Source organism: Mastigoproctus giganteus, chromosome 7 (assembly GCF_048544385.1).
Source record: "Mastigoproctus giganteus isolate SK-2022 chromosome 7, ASM4854438v1, whole genome shotgun sequence".
NCBI classification, from domain to species: Eukaryota; Metazoa; Arthropoda; class Arachnida; order Uropygi; family Thelyphonidae; genus Mastigoproctus; species Mastigoproctus giganteus.
The window spans coordinates 176,518,233-176,543,240 of NC_143581.1; the positions used below are offsets into that span (position 1 = coordinate 176,518,233).

At 35.3% G+C, this 25,008-nt stretch overlaps 1 protein-coding gene across 1 annotated transcript in view; it reads right to left on the reverse strand.

The window, feature by feature from the left end:
* The window catches only part of LOC150083354 (uncharacterized), a 376,181-nt gene extending 351,415 nt beyond the window's left edge, over window positions 1-24,766 (reverse strand). Inside the window, exon 1 of the mRNA XM_090377987.1 lies at window positions 24,347-24,766. The gene's annotated coding sequence lies outside the window, so the exon portion shown is untranslated. The remainder of the gene's footprint in view (window positions 1-24,346) is intronic.
* Window positions 24,767-25,008: the final 242 nt, after the last annotated feature.

Genomic DNA, 25,008 nt, shown 5'->3' on the forward strand with positions numbered 1-25,008 from the left:
AATTCAAGTCACTATTTATTTTTTAAGAAAAGGCCTGTTATGCAACATTATGGACCCCTCCTACCCCTTACTTTAATTTATGTAATTTCCGAGTGGCCACTGCGAAGACTTTTGCCGAATACTTATTTTTCATCAACATCAGTGGTTCTCAATCTTAATGAGCCCAAAGCTTCACCCCTCCTTCACCAAGTATTATTTTCTAGCACCTTCTTCATGGAAATTACGAGTATTTTGATAGTGTCTCAATGAATTTCTAAGGTTTTTCACTCGAAATAAAATATGCATAAAAGAGTAATAAAAATGGCAGTCATGATATTCTATTTAACCTAACTTGAAAAAAGTAACACAATATTTCTCTTCTTGGTTTTGAACTGTTTGATTACGAGTGTACCAGTGAATGGAACTCATTTACAGAAAATACAATACGATATTGTTATTGTAATAGAGTTTTAGGAGCAACGGCAACTAAGGCCATATTTCTCCGTATATACTGTCTGTAAATTGCATGTCCTGTGGTCGATTTTCTGTTTGCCGTATGAAAAAACCCGAGTTTCACGGAGAAGAAACCATGCTGCTCTCGCATGAGACCGACTAACTCAGCCACGCTGTGAAAAAGGCCAAAAAAAAAAAAAAAAACCCTCGCATCATCGACGGGATTCGAACTCAGGTCTGTTTCACCAGGTGTGGGAGCACAGCGATTTTCTAAGGTTTTTCACTCGAAATAAAATATGCATAAAAGAGTAATAAAAATAATAAAAAAATGGCAGTCATGATATTCTATTTAACCTAACTTGAAAAAAGTAACACAATATTTCTCTTCTTGGTTTTGAACTGTTTGATTACGAGTGTACCAGTGAATGGAACTCATTTACAGAAAATACAATACGATATTGTTATTGTAATAGAGTTTTAGGAGCAACGGCAACTAAGGCCATATTTCTCCGTATATACTGTCTGTAAATTGCATGTCCTGTGGTCGATTTTCTGTTTGCCGTATGAAAAAACCCGAGTTTCACGGAGAAGAAACCATGCTGCTCTCGCATGAGACCGACTAACTCAGCCACGCTGTGAAAAAGGCCAAAAAAAAAAAAAAAAAAATCCCTCGCATCATCGACGGGATTCGAACTCAGGTCTGTTTCACCAGGTGTGGGAGCACAGCGATTCTACCAAATGTGCTAAAGGCACAATCCGATATGAGAACCTTAACGAAATGCATATTACAGATTTAATCAATAAGTTTATATCATAATTGCAGAAGTCATTGGTTAATAACGATTATAAGTTTGTATTTATTCATGATCTGGCTGTGAGTGATTCATTCAAAGAAATAACTACGTCAAGAGCAATAATGGAAAGGGATTTTGTTTTCGCAAAAAATGCTTTTAATGAACTCTGACATTTTTTAAAGCACTTTTCAGTAAGGCCAACTAATATTAAAAAGTGTAAACACCAAATGAGAAATGTTCAGAGAGATATTAGTTGTGAACGCTAATCATTTTATACCAACTAAGATATATCAACTGTTCAAAGTTTAAACCAAAATGGATACCAGATGAACTGATAAGTTCAGTGACAGAGAAGTAAAATACATGGAATAATAAATTGTCAGGAGATAAAGTCCTACAGTAAGTTTTTTTTTTTTTTTTGATTTGGTAGTTTGTTGGCGCATCGGCTTCTGTGGCCATATTGCACCTCCCAAGGTTTTTGCAGTACTGTGATCCAAGCCCGAGGGGGGAATCGAACCCGCGACCTTTGGGTTGCCGGGCAGGTACTTTACCCACTCGGCTAGCCCGGTCGGCATCCTACAGTAAGTACAAACTAGTCTGTTAATCAAGTAACTCAAGGGCAAGCTAAGGTAGATTATGAGAATTATTTAGCTAAGAATGCCAACAAAAGAAGAAAGGAATTTTTTGCGTATGTTAACAGAAGATTGTTATTGTCGGGTTTTAGGCGATCAGCAACTTACACCACATTGTGCCACTGTGGCTATAGAAGTATGTGTTGGCCATAATAATGACAGCTTCCTTAGATTTGAAATGCGCAAATGTCTCTCCTAATTCACATGGGTGGCTCAAAGGGTGAAGTGGTAAATACAAACTTGAAAATTTAAATTTTGTGCCAGGGAAAATAATGGAATGAATAGTTATAGAGATAATGCAAGGTCCCTTTGAGAGTGGAACCATTTGAGGAGTGGAACCATAAGACAATCATGGCATGGATTTGTTAAAGACAGATAATGCCTGATCTGCATAATAGATAATTAGCTACTACGAGATCGTTACAAAGGAACTGGATGCAAAGAATAACTTTTTAAGCCTTTGATACTGCAATTTATAAAACAACAATCATACCATATGTGCTATTATCGTATAAAGTGGAGCAATGTGGAATTAGAAGTAATTTATTATTGATAAAGGAATGGTTAAGTGGTAGGATTCAAAGGGCGGTTATAAATGGCCATTTCTTCTCAAGGACTAATGTAACGAATGTGGTACCCCAGGGGTCACCGTTGGCTCCCTTATTGTTCTTTTAATACTGTATTTATTAATAATATATTTATGTAGGTATTTCAAGTTTGATATCTAACTTTGCTGATGATATAGTGGTTAATGAATAATTAGAGTTCACATATTTCAAGATCTAGATAAAATTGGGTAGCACCAAGCTGAAGGTAGTTCATGAGGAAAATTTGTAGTCTGACATGAAATTCTATCAGCAGTATACACAGATTGTTAGAATAAACCATGAGGTTCTGTCAATGACATACCTGAACTTTGTCCCCAAGGACACAAAAAAAAAAAAAAAAAAAACAACCCTATTATATTAGGGTCAGGCGGAAACTTATTTCATCTACCCATGTGTACTGAGTTAGTCTGAGACCGACTAACTCAGTCACGGAGTGAAAAAGACGGGATTCAAACCAGGGCCTTTCCCACTCTGTGTGGGGAGGACAGTGATGATGCAACTGTGCTATCCGCGCAGACCCCCCCCCTCGGGACAAAGAGGTAATGCCTTATAAGGCAACGGTAAGACCACACTGTTGTTGTAGGGTTTTAGACGCATCAGCAACGTAGGCCATATTGTGCCGTATATAATATGTCTTTAAATTGCCTATGTTCTGTTGTTATGAAGGCTTAATGGCACATAAGCTGCTAAGGCTATAATGTATCTACTATGTTTTGTGGTGGATTTGTTATACGAAAAATTCGAGTTTCCGAGAGAAAAAAACTATGCCACCCTCACCTTAGACCGACTCAGTCACGTGAAAAACATCTCTAAAAATTCCTTGCGTCATTGACGGGATTCAATTTAGGTCTTTTCCAACCGATGTGGAGATGACGGTGATAACTTCAATGTGCTACCCAGGAGAGCAGTAGGACCACATCTAGAGTACCGAATACTGGTCTGGAAACCTTTCCACTCACTACTAATAGATGGAATTGGTGCAGAAAGGAAAAACAAGTTTAGTCACGGGCACTAAGTATTTCTTAGTTAGGGTACCCTAACTAAGAAATACAGTACTTCAGTTCTGCAAATTGCAACATTTGGGAACTAGGTACCTGATAGAAATGTTTAACGCTTAAATGGATTGAGTAAACTAAATGCTGATGTCATCATTATTCTTTCTCAGATGACATACACACAAAGGGACAAATTTAAATTGAAAAAGGATGGTTCCAGAACAGACGTGTGGAAACTTGCATTCAGTCAAGGAGCAATTAACTGTTGGAATAAACATCCGCACTGTGTTGTTGAAGTGGTAGTTTTAATACATTTAAAGGCTTGGGAAAGTTATTCGAAGGAATGGGAAAATTATTTTTATTTTTTTGGCTGGTGCTGTATGAGCTTTGCTTCCTTGGATTATGTTACCAGTACTAAATTCTATTTATAATATAAATATACATAAACGAAAAACATTCTACATAATACAGTATGATATTATATTAAACTAACAATTTTAATGTTGCTAGTTGAAAAGGGGTGGGGCCCACGGTAGCAACCGTTATCCGTATGACAGATCAAACATTATCGAGACAACATGCTGCAGACAGAACCTTTATTAAAATTTTGAAGGTATCTATACTTATTCAATATACGTTATACATGATTTTAAAGATTATAATGTGTAGATATGGTTAAAGAAAAATTATAAATTTAAATTATTCGATGAACGATCGCACTGAAAGGAATTAACAAGGGTTATCCAGGAGGGACGACAATTACATTCCTCCGATTATTTCTAAAGCATGTTGTGCTTCTGCGCTATTTGTAAACGGATCAATTTTGCATACTTGCTTCCCCCTACATTAAACATCAAACGAACTAGCAAAAATGGATTCTGCACTACAACACAATTCCACATCCCATTAACTAAAAGATGTGATGGCAATTTTTTCCTGCTGTTAGTTAAAATTTCGTGATGGAATTTTAATTAACTTAGTGCAGTGCTAATATATACGGTAGCTAAAATATTTTTATATGGCATTATACCGTCCACCCCTTTCTTATTCAATAGTGTAGCAATGCTAAATTGTTAACCACATGCTCTGTTTGGATTAGCACAGCTGAGGGGTTGGATCACTTTGGTTAGCGCTCACGCAACGAAAACCATGAAAATCAGTATATTCCGAGTATATCTACGTTGGAGGAAAAACGGAGTTGCGGAGAAAACCTCTTCGCCTCCCCTTTAGATAGGCTGACCTGAGAATTCACCGTGCACATTGGTGTAGGCTGAGGAAACCCATTGTAAATGGAAACATCCCTCTTGAAGAAGACTAAGTAAAGTAAAGTAAAGTGCAGCCATTATCAACCCACTGCAGGATGGAAGCCTCCTCAACAATTCAGCATGAATTGTTGAGGAGGCTTCCATCCTGCCATACGTGGCAGATTATGGAAATGGACCATAATCTGCCACGCTGGTCCAATGCGTGTTGGCAGATCGACCGTATTCAGCAGTCAGGGGCTCGAACCCCGGTCTACTCAAAGAGCGTGTGCTACTGCACTCCCGCTCCTGCCCACTCGGCTACGGAGGCCGTTGAAGAAGACACTGGTGTGCAACTGCACAGTTAAGTAGAACCAGTTAATTAAAAAAGATTCCCATCTTTAAGTGCACCATTTTAAAGTAATTCTGAGTATTTTTTGCTTTATTTATTAATCATTATTATTATTATTATTATTTTTTTTTTTTCAAATACACCAGTCAACAAACCCACCCTTTGGTGACATAAGAGGAAACTGAAAAAAAAAAAAAAAAACCCTAATGAAATTATTTTAATTTCGGATCAGAACACAAATTTTATCGTATGTCCTACATAGTTTTGAAGAATAACAAAAGAAACCTGTAGTAACTGAGTTTTGTAATAACTAAAAGATCAAGTATTGCTTATTACGTGTAGGCAAAACACAGGGAGGGATGTAGGAGAGGACAACTCATAATTATGAGCCATCTGCTATTGACTACCTATCCTAACATATTCGTACATGTTAATCGGCATTGTCATCTGTGCACAGTTAGTGTTTTTTTTTTTTTTTTCGTTTTCTTTGTATAAAATAGTCTTCTGATAATCAATATGGAGAAATGACACCACCGTGGCTGTATGAATTTCATAGGACAATTTCTGCTATGCGTGTGTACAATTTATACTAGTGGTCAGAAAATTTTGTTTCGGGGGTTACAAACGTCAACGCTCAACAAACACAATTATATGATATAAAATAAAAAGTCCTCGTGGAGGGTGACTTCAGTTCCCTCAGCCTCTTGTGGGTGAACTTATAGTTTACACAAAAATCACGTTTGTCTATAACAAAAACGGTACCTTCTAGGCAGGGTTGTACTAAACGGAAGTGAATGGATGCGACACATTCGGGCTCCAACACGGAGGGGAGCTCCAAAGCGTTTTTTAAATGGTTATAACACAGCGGTAGCAGAAGGGGATTCCCCAACACAACCATTCCTCTGGACTCCATTACATGATCCTTCGTCTGGGTAATGACACTCAATAGCGGTATACTTCTTCTAGGGGACGTACTACTTATTGGAGGTCTATGTAACAATATAAGACAATTCGTTTGAAATTTAAGAACGAAGGACGTTTAATAGAGATCCGGCTTTAGCCAGAATGCTCTACTACCTGGAATGAATCTGGAACTACATTCCGGCAGGGGAGGGGAGGATTAGGAGTATACAATACCCGGGCCTGCAACTCCTCAAGGGATCCGGCCGAAACTTTAATATTAGTTTTTAAGTAATTAAATTCATTTTTAATAATCAGGAAAAAAATCTAAAAAATAATAATAATAAAAATGTTTTTATTAATTATTTATAGATTTAGTATATGTTCGAATTGACTTGTTGTTTTTTGACCTTCGCATAGGCACACACATATGCAATATACAAAGACAAGGAGAACCCCGACATGCACCTTGCATCGGGACCCGCGTTAACTGTTGCTTCCATGCATTCCGGCAAGAGGTAACGCGGTTGGGTATTTAATAAGTTCTATATGACATTCGCTTTACATCGAAGTGAAGTAAAAGTAACCTAAACTTAATTAATAAAGTTAGGTTACCGAAAATAGGATAATTCGCAGTTAGTTTTTAATTAATCATTTAGGAAAAGTAATTTTATTAAATAAGGTTAGGTTACCTAAAATGAGTTAAATAAAAAAAAAAAATAAGTTTGTCATGTAAAGTTTAATTTGCGCAGCAGTACTGACATTTTAACTGACAATTTTTTTTTTTTTTTGTTCGTCAATCAAGATCAGTAGAAACCAATAAGACGAACATTATAACTGAGACTCTCGAACTATCGACCTGTCATATCAAAGGTACGAGAAAATTCTCCCTAACGTAAAAAAGAGTAGTTTAAGCTAACTCTTGCTTCTTTAATGACACTAAATCTGCTATAATAAAAAATCGTTTATTTTTTAATATAGAAAATTTATAGTATCAGCTAATGCTATGTATATAAAGTGCTTAGCATCATTTATACGGTGCAGCCATGGTGGTAGGGCTAAATTTGTTCGCAGCTTGAGGCTCTAGCCCTAAATGCGCCTTAGTCTATCAGCTAATGCATAACTTATGTTCCACAATTATAGCCAGCGGTGTATCATTCTGTGGTGCAGCTGTTTCAGGATTTGTGGGAGGGGGGAGTTAAAAGGCAAAGAAAACTGAGCAAGTCGCATAAAAAAAATAATAAATTACACTGCACCAAGCTTGTGATGATTCTAGCGCCTCATGCAAATATACACAACTACCACCATGGCTGCACCGTATAAAGGCGCCTAATCATAGGGGTGTCATCCAAAGTTTAATAGTTTACAAACTTTAAATATTAAAAATGAGAATCTAGCCTATTACATTATCAATTAACATTTACTTTCAGCCGTAAAATATAGACATTTTTATCAAAGGCATTTTTTGTTGTTTTAGTGTTAGAGGATGCGGAAAGGTCAGGGAATGACCACCGCATATCCCCGGAGCAATATGGCCTTAGTTGCTAATGTTCCTAAAAACCAAATAACAAACAACATTTAGTGTTAGAATATACTTGTGTGTGTTTTTTTAATTCCGAAATGTATTTTGTTATATGTTCGTTGATCATTACGAAATATATTAAAGTAACTATCCACAATTATTTATTATTTCTTTGGGGGGGGGAGATAAAACTTTGCATAAATGTGCCTCATAGGTATGCAGAGTTCCTGACTACTACATCGCGATCCAACTATCAAATTAGTAACCTAATCTTCTTTCACAAACAAATACTCTTAAAAAAGGATACAATTACATCTTTAAATTAATCTAACCTTCATTTAACAACACCCACAACGCAAAACAACTACTCAAATAACGGTAACAATGAGTGCACTGCACTGCATAAGTGTTAATGATAATTAAAAAAAAAAAAAAAAACTCATATCATAAGTATCATAATATCATGATATCATTAATATCATAAAAAAATTAAGATATTAAAAGTTAAATCTTTATTACAAAAATAATATATGTTCGCTATATGCTACACATACTTAGGCCAGTGGTTTTCTACCCTTTTTTAAGAATGGCACTCTTAAGTACGGTAATTTATTTTGTGGCACCCCTACTCAATTTTCTACCTATCAGATCTGATTCTTTCTCTCTCTGTATATATGCATCATATGATAATTATAATAATAATAAAATTATAAACAAAATTACATTTCATAATACAAATTATATATACTTATATAATAAATTTATTCTTTATATAGAGGTACTAAATAAACAATTATAGATCACAGAAAAATTTAAAAAATAATAAGTTTAAGTAACTTAAACCCAAATTATGTGACACCCTTGGAATGCTGTTGCGGCAGCCTAAGGTGTCGTGGCACGCCGGTTGAAAACTACTGACTTAGGTAAACACGATCAGAGACACCTCATGTAAGCTTTTTAAACATATATCATTAAATTTAGTAAGTCCATAATTAGAAAAATAATAATAATAAATCAAACCTATCTGAGTATCTGAAAACAAAACTTCATCGAAAAGCTGAAAAATTTATTGGAAAACGGGTGGATGCATCCGATTATCGGGAAAACTAAACTGGAAGCGTTGGCAGGCGTGGAGAGGTATTACAATGGCTCTTTTTGTGAAAATTTTGCTTACCTTCATTTATACTGCTATGTACTTGAATGGTACATTGCAGTACAAATGCTACAGTTAAATGAACTGCAGCTTTTTTTTTTTTAAATACTCTTCATCATCATAGCAGTTATTAGGTCAGCATACTTCATTATACTGTTGTTATAGTACTGATTATTAAAGAGATAACGCTCTCTTTTTTGTTAATACACAATTTTAAATAATAATAAATAATAGCTGAATTTTATTTTTATTTTTTTGGATATTTTGCTCAGTATGAATGAACTCGCGATGTCACATTTATAGGTGGACTGATTGATTGGTTACTTTTCCCATTATGCGCTAGTCCAAGTGGAGGGGGAAACAAAATGTACGAAATACTAATGTGTTTATTTTGCTCCAGTTCACTTAGTGAGAGGTGGGTGAAAGAGATTTTCTTTTTCGTACAAAGGCACTAAAAAGTTTTAACATTGCTAGCTTTCCACGATTTCAAGGTCAATGATAACAACATTGTTATACACAATTTTTTTTACATACAGTATTTCAATGCCTCAAGAGTGACTATATCATACAAAATTAAATAAACATTCTGAACAGGAATGTTTTAAGAGCTAATGCAATTCAAACCTTTTTACAACATGGAGTCACTTCTAGTTTGTAAATTAATAAAATTAAAATTAAAATAAATAATAAAATAAAATAAAAACGAAATTTCATTGAAAGGCTGAAAAACTGGATGCTACATCCGATTATAGTAAAATAATTAAATTAACTGATTAAGAAAATATTAAAATTTTTCAAACTTAAGTTTAATATAAATTTTTCTGATTGATACAAGCAGTCAATAGAATGAAATGGGTTTTAATTAATGATTGTTTTGATGTATTTTCCAATTTTCATTTCATTTTATTATTTTAAAGTTGTTTTTGTATTGATTGATCTGTTGTAAACTTCACTGACCTGCTGGTTGTGCCGGAGTATAAAAATAACTTTTTTTACAATTACATGAAGTAAAAACTAAAGTACACGCAACAAAAAAAAAAGCAACTAAGGTTAACTGCTATGTTTTTTTTTTTTTTTTTTTTTTTTTTTTAACTGTTGGCGCATTGGTTTCTATGGCCATAATGCACCTCCAAGATTTTTGCAGTACTCTGATCCAAGCCCGAGGCGGGATTCGAATCCGCTACCTTTGGGTTGCCAGGCAGGCACTTTACCCACCCAGCTAGCCCGGTCGGCGGTTAACTGCTATAAGTGGAGAGAATACACTATGTAAATTGAAGGTGAAATTTACTAAACTTAGAAATTCAAATCGCAGGAAAAGAGGTTAAGCTGGATTATAAGAAATTTTCTTTTAGACAGCGAGTTTTAATTACTAGAATAAATTACTTCCATGAGTAAGCTGAGGCTGATAGCCTGGGTAAATTGAAAAGTCAGCTGGATAGTTAATGATGTGAGGAAACAAAAACAGGTAACTATCCTATTTTATATTATTATTTGTTCGTTGGTCCAACAAAAGCATCTGTGATTTCCTTGCACTATAGGCTAATACTAATTTCTGTACAATATCAGGCACACAAATTTTCTCCACATGACATCCAACTATCATTGCCCATTAAAACTCTTGGCTATTTCTATGTTCTCAATGTTTGCCATACATATTTGAAATGAATTATGACTAACTGCTGATATTCTTTACAGGCCAAATTATTTGTATATTTTACATTTATACACATTTTTTGCAATCAGAAGGGTGATCTCTGACTTTTGGTAGGATAGTATAAACAATTTATAGATGAAATGCCTCATGACCTTAGCAAGCCTGATGTAAACTTTAAAATAACCCAATCTGCAAATTATTTTTATGTAATGTTATTTAAGACCAGTGATAAACAATTCAATAAAAATTTATGGAAGCTAAAACTGCTGAAAAGAGAAGACAGTAAGCTAGTGGTGAGGGAAACACAATTTTGGTAGACAATAAGAAGAACCAAGGAAATTTAATGATGATCAGGATTTTACAAAAAACATGATTTTGAGAAAATTAATGCTTTCATGAATTGAAGTAGTAAGAAAATAACTTTGACAATAATTCTGTAATTATAAACACTGTTCTCACCTTTATTCTCCATGTTATTTTTAAAAGCTTTTTAATATATTAAAGAATACCATAGATTTTTTATTCAGGAGCTGACTGGCCTGAATGGCAATTGCTGCTGGGGCAAAAATATAAAGAAAAAAGGCCAAAACTGTTGGGAGCCACTGGGGCTAACTACAGCCAGTTCACCCCCGCTTTATTTTTTAGTATTGGTTTGAAATTAAAATATACAACAATGAAGCTTGAAAGAATATAATGCATAAATATGGTAATGAAATAACAATACTACATGGTTAATATCTATTAAGGTAAAAAATAAAACACATCTATATGAAGACATTCTTATACTGGGCGGGGGAAAAAAACAGTTACATGCACAATGTTGACATTTCAGGATTCTTTCCAAATCCTATCATCAGACCCAAACAGGGCTAAGTAAGAAGGCTACCACTATTTAAAAAAAAGGAAAAAAAAAAAAAAACCCACTTACTATAAAAAAAAAATTTGTTTTGATTGTAAGTGTTCTTTTAGAATTGCTCAATCTCAATCCATTCCCGAATCCTGACATGCAAACTTACCCTTCTCAGCGATCACTAGTGAGGATGTGAAGCACAAAACTTAATTGAAACATATCACAGTTCCAAATTTTGTATTAAAAGTGACTGATATGTCCGATACAAAATATCGTAGGCAACTTTGCAGATAGATAAACATCGATCATTCCCCATCAGGTCATAAATATACGATTTCAAAAAAAAAAAAAAAAAAAAAAAATCACTGCTCAGTAAAATTATCCATTTTAAAATGCATCAAAACACTTACCTTCTATTCGATGCACACTAATTCAGATAAACAGGTGATTCATGCATCACTATGTCTAGTTGAGTTACTAAACATGTTGCAATTCACTACCATGCTGCACTTTCAAGCTATAAAGTCAGTCCCTGAATTTTTTGATCACACTTTGTATACATTGAACCAATCAGATTCATGTTGTTAGTTCTACTCATTATGTCAGTTTTAACAGGGAGGAGGCTAGCATATCTTATTGCAGTTTCACCAAATTACAGTATGTCCAGTGTAAGAAACAACATTAAGTGACACTGCAGTTATCTAACCAATAGCATTTAGGTTGAATGGATTGAGCAAGCTCAATCCATTCAACCGATAGCATTCTTCTTGTTCAAACTACACACGAGGGGCATAAATTTAAATTGAGGAAGGATGGGTGCAGGATAGATGTGAAGAGGCCTGATATAGACGAGTGGCAGGAGTGAGAGTGCAGTAGCATGTGCTCTTTGAGTGGACTGGGGTTCAAGCCTATGACTGCTAAATATGATTAACGTTTTAATATTTGTATTGATGATTTATTGTAAACTCCACTGACTTGGTGGTCGTGCCGGAGTATAAACAAGATTTTTTCCCCCCCTTCAGCCAGTGGGTGGTTGATTGTTGGGGCAAACTCTCATCGGTTGTTGTAGAAATGGGTAGTCAGAATAAATCCAAGGAAGAACTAGACAAATTATTGGAGGTAGGGCTCACAATACTGGTATTTTTAATTTATAAAACCGGGATACTGGCATTAAAAAAAAAAATTTTTCACAATAAATTTTGATGACAATTAGGTGCAATAAAGTAAGGAAAAAACAAGTAATTACTTGAAATCATGTTTTAAATCAAACTTTTATTACAATAATAAATATTCTAGCAAAAATTATTAAACATACAGTTATTCTAAAAACAAAAAAATAAGCATCCGCAGTACCTGTCCGAATAAAGTGAGTTCTTAAGAAACCCAATACTGTAGTGTTATCATTTAAACTGGATCTAATTTTGGTACATATTTAATTAGCAGCAGAAAATATCCTTTTGGATTCTGCGATTGTTGGTGTTTTGTACCGAGATGGTCGTAAATGAGTTGCAGTTTAACCCCCCCCCCCTTATTCCCCCACCTTCAAAAAATCTTATTTCCTTTTTATCAAAAATAAAAAATATTTTCTTTTTGACTTTTTATGGCACCATATCCGTATTAACGAAAGAAAGGATCTGACAGTTAAGCATGGTTTGGAAACCAAATCTAAGTTGTATGTATGGGGGGCTATTTATTAATTTTTATTTCCCTGTACCTTAGTATCGCCTTCAGTGGCCATTGTTAAGATTTTTGTACAGCAGCTCCCCTCAAGCTACCTGACTGCGTTAATAAATGAGAATTTCCAGGAGCTGAGGGATATTCCCTCCCCCACACGAGTATATATATTATATATCGTATACATATATATTATATGTGAGCTGTCAGTTTCTTCAGAGCAATGACACAAATATAAAACAAAAGTCATTTGTCATACAAATCTACTCACAAAACATAACTGATGTTCATTTACATCTAATCTATTAATTTTTCTCATTTAATCTGTTAATACATGCTATTTTCTCTCAATTAACAATCTCAACTCTCTCTGCAGCTTCAAACACTAATTCAATCTTAATCACTTCCTCATATTTCTCTTAATCACCAATATCAATTTTTTTCACAACAGCAATCCATAAGTCACTAAACTTAATGCTAACAATTCCATGTAATCTCTCTTAATTTAGCAATATCAATTTTCTTTATAACTTCAACCAATAAACCAACTCAATACTAAACATTTCCTTATTTCTCGTGTTTCTTCAACTTCAACCTTACTCTAAAATAATCTCCCACTTTATCTAAGTACCATTTCCAAAACTACACAGTTCAGAGGACTTATCCTCCTCTTTCATGGTGGGATTCCTTTGTGCAGGTTCCCTCCATGGAATGTGGTGATGTCTCTCTCTCTCTTCTTAGTTGAACTCTGCATTTCTGGCGTATAGCTCTTCCAGTATTATCTTATTTCGGGATTTCAAGAACAGTTCTCTGTTAATACTGAATAAAATTACCACAGCAGTAGTAGAAGCCAGGGCACTATCTGACTGGCTTGTTATTCAACTTCCGGATTAACTTCTAGCACAGGAACATGCCTGACAGAACCCTACACTATATAGCTGGACACTCCCAGAACTACTACTGGAAGTCTGCAACCCCTCCGAACAACAACCACAAAACCCTCTTTCAGTGTGAGCACCTTATTTATTTCCTTCTCATTTATTTATTTATTGAATTGATTACAAGTTACAATCGCCCCTTGTACTACTTTTTTATAAGCGAGCTTATGTGCAAACCTCAGAGAGGTAAATACGTGCAATACAATATACAGGGGGTAAATACGTGCAAACCCCTCTGGTGTTTGCACGTATTTACGTAAAAAAAAAAGTAAAGTGCAGCCATTATCAACTCACTGCAGGATGGAGGCCTCCTCAACAATTCATGCTGAGGGAAATGGACCATAATCTACCACGCTGGTCCAGTGCGGGTTGGCAGATTGACCATATTCAGCAATCAGGGGCTTGAACCCCGATCTACTCAAAGAGAGCGGGAGTGCAGTAGCACTCCTGCCCACTCGGCTACAGAGGCCAGTTTTTACGTATCTTCCCCTATCTAATTTAAACCTGACCCAATCACAGTGTTATTCTTTAAACTCACCCTTCTTCCTCTGGTGGGAAAAGAATATTTTCCCCACACAACGAAATTCATCTTTTACCTCAAGATCACCTGTTCACAAATACCTTTGAACTGCTCCATACTGACACCCTTTCCCAAAATGCACTAAGTGTCGCATCCTCAAGTAGCAGTGTAATAGAGAGATTGAACTTTTGTTCAGAAGCTTTTAATTTTAACCCTTCCACACCATTGTTCACCATATTTCTTAATTGCACTACCAGGCCTACTGCCACTAATGAATATATTTCCACAGATATTTCAGTCTGATTTTATTCCTTAAGAGCTTTACTTCCACATACACACTATACTTACTAAGAGAGATATATTTGTAAGATTTTATGTCTTACAGTTTCATGATGTTTTCAGGTTTCCGTTGCATTTGTACTGCATATAACAATCCCTCATTTGCAAATTTGGCAGTATTAATGATTTATTGTTGTAGATTTTATAATCTTTATGCGCATAAATCATGGATAATTATTTTTTGAATTAGTACTGAAAAACCGGTATTTTTGTATCAATACCGGGATTTGAATACCAGAAAAAAATTACAGGGATCCCGGTATTGTAAGCCCTAATTAGAGAGGATGGACAGGTGATGTGGAATTTTTGTTTTGGCTGATACTTTATAAGCTTGATTTCTTGCATCACTTTCCACTAATAATACTAACACCATATAATGTATGGAAGTCCTATGCTTTTGCACTACCAGCCAAAAATAAAATAAAATAAATAAAAAATAAATTACCCATGTGTTTCCCCCTTCATATAAGATAACTATCCAGCTGAATTTGAATTTTGCTAAGATTTTCCATGTCAACTACTCATGATTTTACTCTGGATTCCAACTAGAGATAATTCTGTGGGTGGTTGAGGTTCTAATTAACAATTCACTAGCTTAAAGAAAACTTTCTACAATCCAATCGAAACTCCTTTCCCTGTAATTTGAATTTAGTTTTACATTTTGTCCCATCAAAGGTTCTACTTTGCTCACACAATGGAATGTGAAAATTTTTGTTACCTTCAAGTAATACTGTTAAAGTTGGGTCATTTAAGTCAATATTGTAATGCTTTTGCATGGTATGCTGAACCATGTGTTGCAATGATATGGCACATTATAAATTGGTAGTGGATATTTTGCCTCATCTGCCATATTCTCCAGACCTTGCTTAAATTGATTACAATTTCTTCATCTGTTAAGAACTTTTTATATATAGAAACCCTGATGCAGTAAAACTAGTTTTTACTTCAAAATTTTCAATAGATTTTGAAGGAAAAGAATGCTTTTCATGAAGGTATTACAATTTTGAAATTACATTAAATGCTTCACCTCCACAGTGTTTAATGCAATTTACAAACTGCACATCAATAACAAACAGTTCTGTTACTGAAGTGCAGGTGGTTATTTCAAAGTAAATGTAGTATGTGTATGTTATCTTCCTCAGTTCACTCTAAATCTCCCAGAACATCATCTCACAAAAGAAAACCAGGCACTCAGAAAGTAATATGTTATGTATATGATAGTATTTGGAACTCATCAAAAGACGGTAAAGTTCACTGAAAAAAAATTTATTTTTACTTGTGGTTGCAAGGTCATTTCAGAGGAAATTATATATATATAATTTTTTTTGTATTAGGTATATTTGTTTTCTATTATATATTTTCCATTTATTACCAGTGGTGTCTATTCCACTGGACTAGAACTTTTTTTTTTTTTTGGTAGTTGTTGGCGCATCGGCTTCTGTGGCCATAGTGCACCTCCCAAAGTTTTTACTTTGATCCAAGCCTGAGGCAGGATTCGAACCCGCGACCTTTGGGTTGCCAGGCAGGCACTTTACCCACCTGGCTAGCCCGGTCGGCGACTAGAACTTGAAAACACTTTAATCTCAATGGTAAAATTAATGATAGTTCAGCTGGATTGATATACAAGTCTTTTCACAGTGTTTTTAAAAGCTTTTTTCATGAAACAAATCACTTTTGAATGATCTTCCTGATCTAGGCCTAATCTTTATTGTGAGTTTCTCTGGTATTGCAATATGACAAACCTACTTTGAAAGGTCTTTTTTTCTTTTATTATGATTTTTCAATAGGAGGATTCAATCTCTAAAGAGATGACTGACTAGTATAAGATCCACTTACCAAAAAAAAAAAAAAAAAAAAAAAGAGGAAAAGCCACAGGAAACTACTCCTATAATAAGTGCAGTAGAAGACAACTTATGTAAAGGTTATATAGGAATATAAGAAAAATTAGCAGAGCTGATTTTTCCCTATAGGAAGCATGCTCTGGGCACATTCCATACATTGATCAGAGTGAAACATCATTTAGAGATTTGTTACTTCACAGCAGCTTCTGACACTGTTTCTAAGTCCATAAACATCAGAAACACCACTCCAAAGGGCATTCCGCATTGGTGACTGTGATAGTGGGCTTAGCATTAGCATATGATACAAGAAAGCAAGCTTACAACAGCAGCAGCCAAAAAAAACCCACTTCTCATTTGACCCATCCATTTGCTCCAAAAGTTTTTCCAGTTCTTCCTTGAAATTATTTAAGCTATCGACTTCTACAATGACAGATAGAAGTTTGTTCCAGCAACCAAGTAACCACTGGCTATAAAGGCAAATTTCCGTACATCTAGTCTATAACTATCTTTCCTCAATTTGAGTTTATGGCCCCTCAGGTTTGTAAGCTGAGTAAGAGGAAGAATCCCACAAGCATTGAGTCTGCTCAAACCATCTAAGGCCTTGCACACATCAATCAGATCACTTTGCAGGTGCCTAGTCTCCAGATATTGCAATATGCAGAACTTAAGCTTTTCCTGGTATGAGCACTCCTTTGTTCCCCTTCTCTGTACTTATTATAGCAACTAAACATCCTTCCTAATATGAGGCCTCTGGACCTGTAGGCAGTACTCAAGGTGTGGCCTGACCTGGGATAATCACCCCCTTATTCCTGCTAGCAAAATTCTTGTATATCATTGGCAAGGCCCCTAGCAGCCTCTCTGCACTGTCAGAAAACTTCATATCTGACTGTACAATTACACCCAGGTCTTTTTCATTCTCCACTACCCTGAGTGTAATATAACACAGTTGGTACACTTCTCTGGGGTTACTGCTACCTATACAGTACTTTGCATTTGTCAATGTTAAACTTCAGTTGCCACTTCTCAGCCAATCTGCCCAACTTTTCTAGATCCTGTTTCAGTAGCACACTGTCATTAACAACCCTGCCAACCTTTGTATCATTTTCAAACTTGAACATTAAACCTGATCATTGTCATGATCAATATCATTGATAAATATACAAAACAACAATGGGCCCGACACCGAACCAGGGGGGGCCTCCACTAATAACATTTGTCCACGAAGAGCAGTGCCCATTGATTAGCGCACTCTGCCTTCTCCCACTCAACCATCCTTTTATCCATTGTAGCAACTTGCCCTTAATGCCATACTGCTCCAATTTGTATAGTCTTCCACGTGTTTTTTTTTTTTTTTTTTTTTTTTTATTAGTTGTTGGCACATCAGCTTCTATGGCCATAATGCACCTCCCAAGGTTTTTGAATTTTACTGTGATCCAAGCCCGAGGCAGGATTCGAACCCGCGACCTTTGGGTTGCCAGGCAGGCACTTTACCCACCTGGCTAGCACAGTTGGCCTTTCACATGTAACAGCATCAAAAACTTTCCTGAACCAGAAATCTAAGTATATGATATGAAAATTATTTTTTGTATCCAGTTCCTTTGTGACCGCATCATAGTATCCAATCAAATTGGTCAGATAAGATTTCCCTTTAACAAACCCATGTCATATCTGAATTATTACTGCAGTCTTGTCTAGATGATCCTGCAATGCTTCTTTAACCAGTAACTCCATTATTTCCCCCAGAACAGAAGTTAAACTAGCAGGTCTATAATTAGGTGAAGATGCCCTACAGATAGCCCTACAGTACTGGTCAGTGTTTCTGTGGCCTCTTCAACCTGATCTGTAATGTTTTCAGCAGATGTGCATGACACTCATTATAGTTGATTAAACATGTTCTGTGAGTTTGTAAAGCCATCCAGATCTCTCTCCTTTTTTTTTTTTTTGTCACAGAATTACCCATGGTCTTCTACCTTTGAATAACATCCAACAGTAAATTTTGGGAAGCTGCAGCTGCACACAGAGAAAGATTTACTGATGTGGCATCTAGCCACCATACCACTTTGAAATTCTGTAGGTTTCAATCCACAACTCACATCTGAGGTGTGAATTGGAACCTACAGAACTTCTAGTGTACTACTGCTGCTGAACAGCAGACTCACAAGATTTATACTGGCAAGTCTGAGCAAATACACATGTATGGGAGACTAGCAGATGATCTTCCTGCACAGCATTAGTCTCTGCATGTAAAATGAAAATAATTGTCATCGGCCAGAAATTATTGAAATTTGAAGGAGTGGGAATCCCATTCTAAGGGGCTCACATCTGGTGAGTATGGGTTTGGCACAACCAGGATCCTAAGCTGGATATCATCATTCTTCTCTTCCTTAGTGATTCCCTTCTACCTCTGACTCTTGTTCTCTCTCTGGGTAATTCAGAAATATATATATATATATATATATTTTTTTTTTTTTTGGCTGGTGCAGCAAAAGCTTCAGGCTTCCTTGTGCCATATGGCTAATGATGATAATTTCTGTAGAACTAAAATGTGGAGAAAGCAGTTTGAAGTCATGGACCCATTATACCTTATAAAAGACACTGGAGATTAGTGGGAGATGCACTCTGTTAGGAAATAGTGGGATCAATTATGTTAGGATAGTGCACTAGATTGGAAAATGTCTGAATGCATCAATGTGTTGGCTGTGTCTTCAATCCAGTTGAAGACATTTAGTGTTATTCATATTTCACATTGATTCATTATGAGTAGCTGCTTAATGTTTTTCACCAAACAGATTTATCATTAACATTTCCTTTTTTTTTTTTTTTTTAAGCCCCTTGTTTAGGCCAAAGTTACAAATTTATTCACAAAGTGGGGTGGGGAAGAAAATCCAAACATCTTATCAAAAGATAGTATGAAAATTGACCTAGCATCATTGTCTTCATGCTGCACAATGAAAGAAGTCTTTTTTGGGTGCAGATTGACAAAGTGGAGCAAATAAGAGAATAAACAAAATTTCTCCACATAATTAACTGGAAAAAAGTATTGGAGTGGTTGAAGATGTTAAGTGCCGCAGATACATATCAAACGGCACCAAGTGATGTGCCACTGATGCAGATCTGCTTAATATGATTTATTTTTTATTACTTGACATTCATTATTTTTTACCATTCAAAACTCCATAGCTATTTTTTAAAATTCAAAACAGCTCCATAGTTCCGATTTAGGCACCTTTATATAACTCTTTTTTTTTTTTTCCCTCCTTCTTTTGGACACTAAAATACATCCTGAATTTTTTGCCCACACTTCTGAAACATTCTGGAACCTACAGAACTGCTATAACATTAACATTGAAATAAGGCCAAAAAGGTTAACAGAACTTAAAAAAAAAAAAAAAACAATATTAAAATAAAATTATCTAATATAAATCTTTATTAAAGGAGATCTCAACAAAAACATGTTGTTTATACTGGCTTAGATAGCAAAAACAATGATTAAAAGGCAAAGTTTCACAATAACATTGAAGTTTACAAGAAATATTTGGTGTCAATCAAGATTATTTATTCAAGGAAAGGGTAAGTTTTAACTTTTATTGAATAATTAGGTTCTAGGAATGGTTCTAAAATCTTTTCCCTAAATACATAACAAGCATATGCAGGACTTAATTTTTTTATTACATAAGCAGTTATCAAAAAATATTGTAGAGATGAATTATTAATAAATGAAATACCTGCTTAAAATAATTTGGCCTTTTTTTGGCTTCGGGATAAAAGATCTTGGATTAATTTCCTTAAAAGGTAAAAAAAAAAGGTAAACTGCAGTCAATTATCAACCCACTGCAGGCTGGAAGCCTACTCAACAATTCATGTTGAGGGAAATGGACCACAACCTGCCATGCTGGCCCCAGTGCGGGTTGGCAGATTGACCGTATTTAGTAGTCAGGGGCTTGAACTCCGGTCTACTCAAGGAGTGTGTGCTACTACACCACCGCTCCTGACCACTCAACTACGGAGGCCTCTCCATAAAAGGCAGTCTCCAAAAAAACAGTCAAACACTGATAAAAATAAATTAAGAAGGCAAGGGAATGGCTTAACTATTTACCCTCCCCACCTCTAACAATCCTGATTTTATGCTATTTTCCGATTCAGGTTTAGCTTCTATGAGGCAAATAAAATACAGCAGTTAGTAATTCTTCCAGTCAATTTCAGTATAGAGTTGTTGTCTTCAGTACAACTGTCCTCAATTTCAATAAGAGAAAACAGAACTATGTATAAGTATAGTGTGAAAGCATCAATAATACATAGCCAAATCTAATTTAACAGAATGTTAGCAAAACGGCATCGTTTTAAGTTATATCTCATATTGTGAATACCTTCACAACGAGTTGCGATGATATTGCACTACTTCGAATAAGTAATGCTTCACCTGAAGACTAATGTTACTTATTCTCAGATGGATACCACCATCCAGACGGCACCGTTTCAGGGCTATTTGGCCCTTCTTCAGTGGATAGGTAGGTACCGAGTGATGCAATGACCCATCTGAGAATAAGTAACATTAGTTTTCTCCTCAGATGAAGCGTTACTTATTCGAAGTAGTGCAATATCATGGCAACTCATTGTGAAAGTATTCACAATATGAGATATAACTTAAAACGATGCCGTTTTGCTAACATTCTGTTAATTCAGATTTGGCTATGTATTATTGATGCTTTCGCACTATACTTATACATAGTCTAGACTTTTCTATAGCTTGAGGCTTCAGCCCTAAACGCTTTATAGAGAAAACAGAAATAATTCCTTTACTACCTACCAACAGTGCTCAAACTACAGTGACTTAAGAACCCCCCTTTTCATATAAAATATTTTTGGTAACCTGAAGGTCAAATTTTTTACATGCTGAAGAAACAAACTAAGTCAAATCAAACAACAAAATGCCAGCTGTGAGACTTTTAAAATTTATAATCCAAGCTACATAATTATTTTATTGGTTATTATGCAAAGATAACTGTCTGGAAGTGCTTTTATATATATCTTGTTCTGAAATTAAAGATTAATTTATTTTGTTTAAATCTAATTTCAAAAAAGCTGATTTTATATTGCAAATTTGTGAATTTTGCAAATAACTGGCAGATCCAATTTGTAAAACCCTAGCTGTTCCTGATTAGTGTAAAAAGCATATTATTTATTTGAGGAATACAGCTCACCGAATCTGTATTTATTCAAAACGTTTTATCAGTAAGTCAGTGACCCTCAAAGGATAACAAAATAATAATTTTATTGTCTATAGATATTAACATCTGAAACAATATTTTACATAAAATACATGTTCAACATGGCACAATGCTGGCCAACAGCCTCTTATTATTAAAGATGGCAAAGCACAACAGAAAAAAAAAAAAAAAAAAAGTGACATAAATATATGGCTTCATGTTTTTATTCAGAGTTGCCAACATTTACTTTTCATCTCAGCAGAAATTGTGGGGGGGGGGGACAAGAGTGAATCAAGTACAGTATCTGTATATATATTTGTGGCCTTTTTTACTTACATATTTCCCATGCATTCAATATCATTATAAATATTATTTAACTTTTTAAACTGTTCAGTAAGACAGATAAGGTAAAAGTAAGTATGCTACTTGGTATTAACCAAGTTTTGGTTATAGGCAGAAGTATGGGGTGGCAGATGAGCCAGTATGCAAAGCATAGATATCTTGTGTGTTTGGGGGGGATCTGCCATATGTGTAACAGAACGAGAGGAGAAAAGGCACACCTTGTTGAAGCTATTTGTCCAGGGGTCTAAGCTAGCTATTGGTGCCCATGTTTTAAGATGTCTCTGGTCTGATATATTTCAGATAGCTACTGTCTCTATATAGAGGCTATATATAATAGGGCTGAAATGATTTTAATTCATGCCAATGTTAAACATTCCATGGAAAAAAATTTAATAATCATGCAGAACAACAACAATCATTAAATTTAATGCTATAAAATTTTAGCCAGGTAAAATATGAAATTTCCAATAAATTACTGTTTCAATAATTATAAAATAAATTATTTTTCCCCACTGATATTCGAGGGTGTGCACCCAGGATTTTTCTTTAGATGGGGTGACTGAGAATCAGAGCCACTATTCTGACATATTAATCAAGTTTTTTTTCTTTCTCTCTCTCTTTGAACCTAGCATTGGAGGATGTGGGTATTTTGATGTTTAAAATAAGCTATAATACATATACTTGCTTTCTGTTGGAATTACTTATTTATCCAGATTTAGCTTATTAAAAGTTGAGTTGTTTTAGTGAGAAGTGAACAATTTTAACAATTAAATACAACTACAATGTTTCCTGCCTAAATCTCGAAAATTAAATACATATTTGCAGTCTAAAGAAAGATTACTGCAGTCAAAATAAAGAATATATTTTGATAGCTACCACTACTGCACAGAGTACAAATAGCCTATATGATAAACATAACTTTATATACTAGCCAATGTAACTGATAAATACATATGCGTGGCTGATATGAAAATCTCTAGAATGTTGTATCCATAATATATCACAAATATATTATTCTTAGTTTTATTTAAATATATATAACCGGGTTCTGTACAATGTCGTTGCAGTGTAATTATAGTAATCGCACTACCTTTATATGAGGGATATCTGACAATATTTGACAAAAATCTAAAATTTTCGTCTTAGTTCAAAAACACTTATTAATCTGATTTAATATTCTTTAAAACAAAGACTTGAATTCAGGGATAGGGAAAAAAAAAAAAAAAAAAAAAACTGAGAAAGAATCATACGGAGATTATAAATGATGAGAGAATACCTTTCTACAGGGTGTTCTGAAATTCTTTTTACACTTATGTAAATTACAACTCCAGTGTTGTAATTACGTCCGATTTAACTATATAACACCAATTAACATTTTGTTTTTGCTTATTTACACCGTTTTAGTTTGTTTATAATTAACGTTTTGTTTTTGTGTACTTCAGAAAGTTGAGGTGTGATAAAAGCAACCATTTCTTAGAGCGATGGTTTGCACCACTGGATACATGATAAACTTGTTTATAAGTACTGTATCTATACGCTAGTACCATGTTATCAAATTATGTATACAACAAAATATTTTTCACGTTTAGTACTATATATTTTCATTACCATAAGTACAGAACACTGGAATGACATTTACATAGGAGTAACAAGAATTTCCGGATATCCTGTATCAAGTGTATTTCCACAATGTAAAATTGATGACTGTAGACAAAGTTCCTACAATAACCTTATAGGTCACATTATAAGTCGAAATTCACGTTTATTATAAAATGGGCATATATATCCAAAACACAATTTCATTTACAGCACAGTAAGATTTTAACAGGATAAAAGCTATGGTTAAATATGAAGGTAAACCATTCTCATTTTGAAAACAATGTTCAGGTTTCCAACTCACACTTCATATCATACTCCTTACTTTTCGCTTGGCGAAATTTCTTTAAAGAACTATTTTAGAGGGCAATTGGTTTTAAAATAAAAAAATTTGTGCTTATATGTACTACCAGTTTTGCGTACACTGCAAAAGAGATAGTAACAGCTCTTGTAGTACTACTACTGAATGTTCTACGTCAAAGAGGCGGGAATACGGTTACTGACTCCGTCTACGGAGTAAAACTGTCGTGTCTGCCGTAGTTCCCAGATTTAGCTTATCTGTGCTCTCATTCGCTGTTCACGGCGTCATCATGGGGATTGCCCTACGGGTGCTCGCGCAACCGCCATAGTAAAAATACTTCCTTTCGCCCGTTGGCTCCAAGTCTGGCGCCAGATTTCCAATCATTGCAAAGTAGGAGCATGCTGATCAAGTGCTGTGAAGGAATAATATGTTAAGTGTTATGTCAGAATTCCTACCTGAAATAAGAGCCCTTCTCTGATCGTCAATAAGTCGATGCTTGTTACTTAATGTGGGCCCCCCCGCTTCGTTTTCCTTAAGGCTTAGGCCTAATGAGGAGCGACGGTCACTGGCAGGTGGCGCGGGGAAGCGTTAAATGGAGAACTATTGTCGGTCAGGTTTTTGCCGCTAGTTGCTTTTCTTAAGTCTTGCGTCCTTCACCTCAATTATTCGATTTTAACATTCAGTATAATTTCAGAAACCTATTTTGTTACTCACAAAACGCATATCTTCAAAAGAATAATCGAGCCGACAGGTTTTCAACCCTTTCGGAGCAATCAAACCTGAAGGTTTACTTCCGTGTCAGCTGACGTAGCGTCACATCACAGACAACCCAAACAATTTTACACAACATGGCGTGCCCTCACCCTCGTCACCCGCATACGCGTGCACGGGGTTTTCAGCAAAAGCAGCACGGGCGCAGTAAACAATTGTTTATTGTAAACATATTCGCTCTCAATGATTGGATGAAGACCGTGATCATATGATAACCCCCCAAGGCTACAAGAAACTCAAGTCGCTCCCAATGAGTGACGGCTAGCTACGGTTGGCATGGCAACGAAGAGCTGAATCTCCTCCTGTTCACTTAGGTGAGGGAGGTGTGCTCGGACGGTATTTGGTG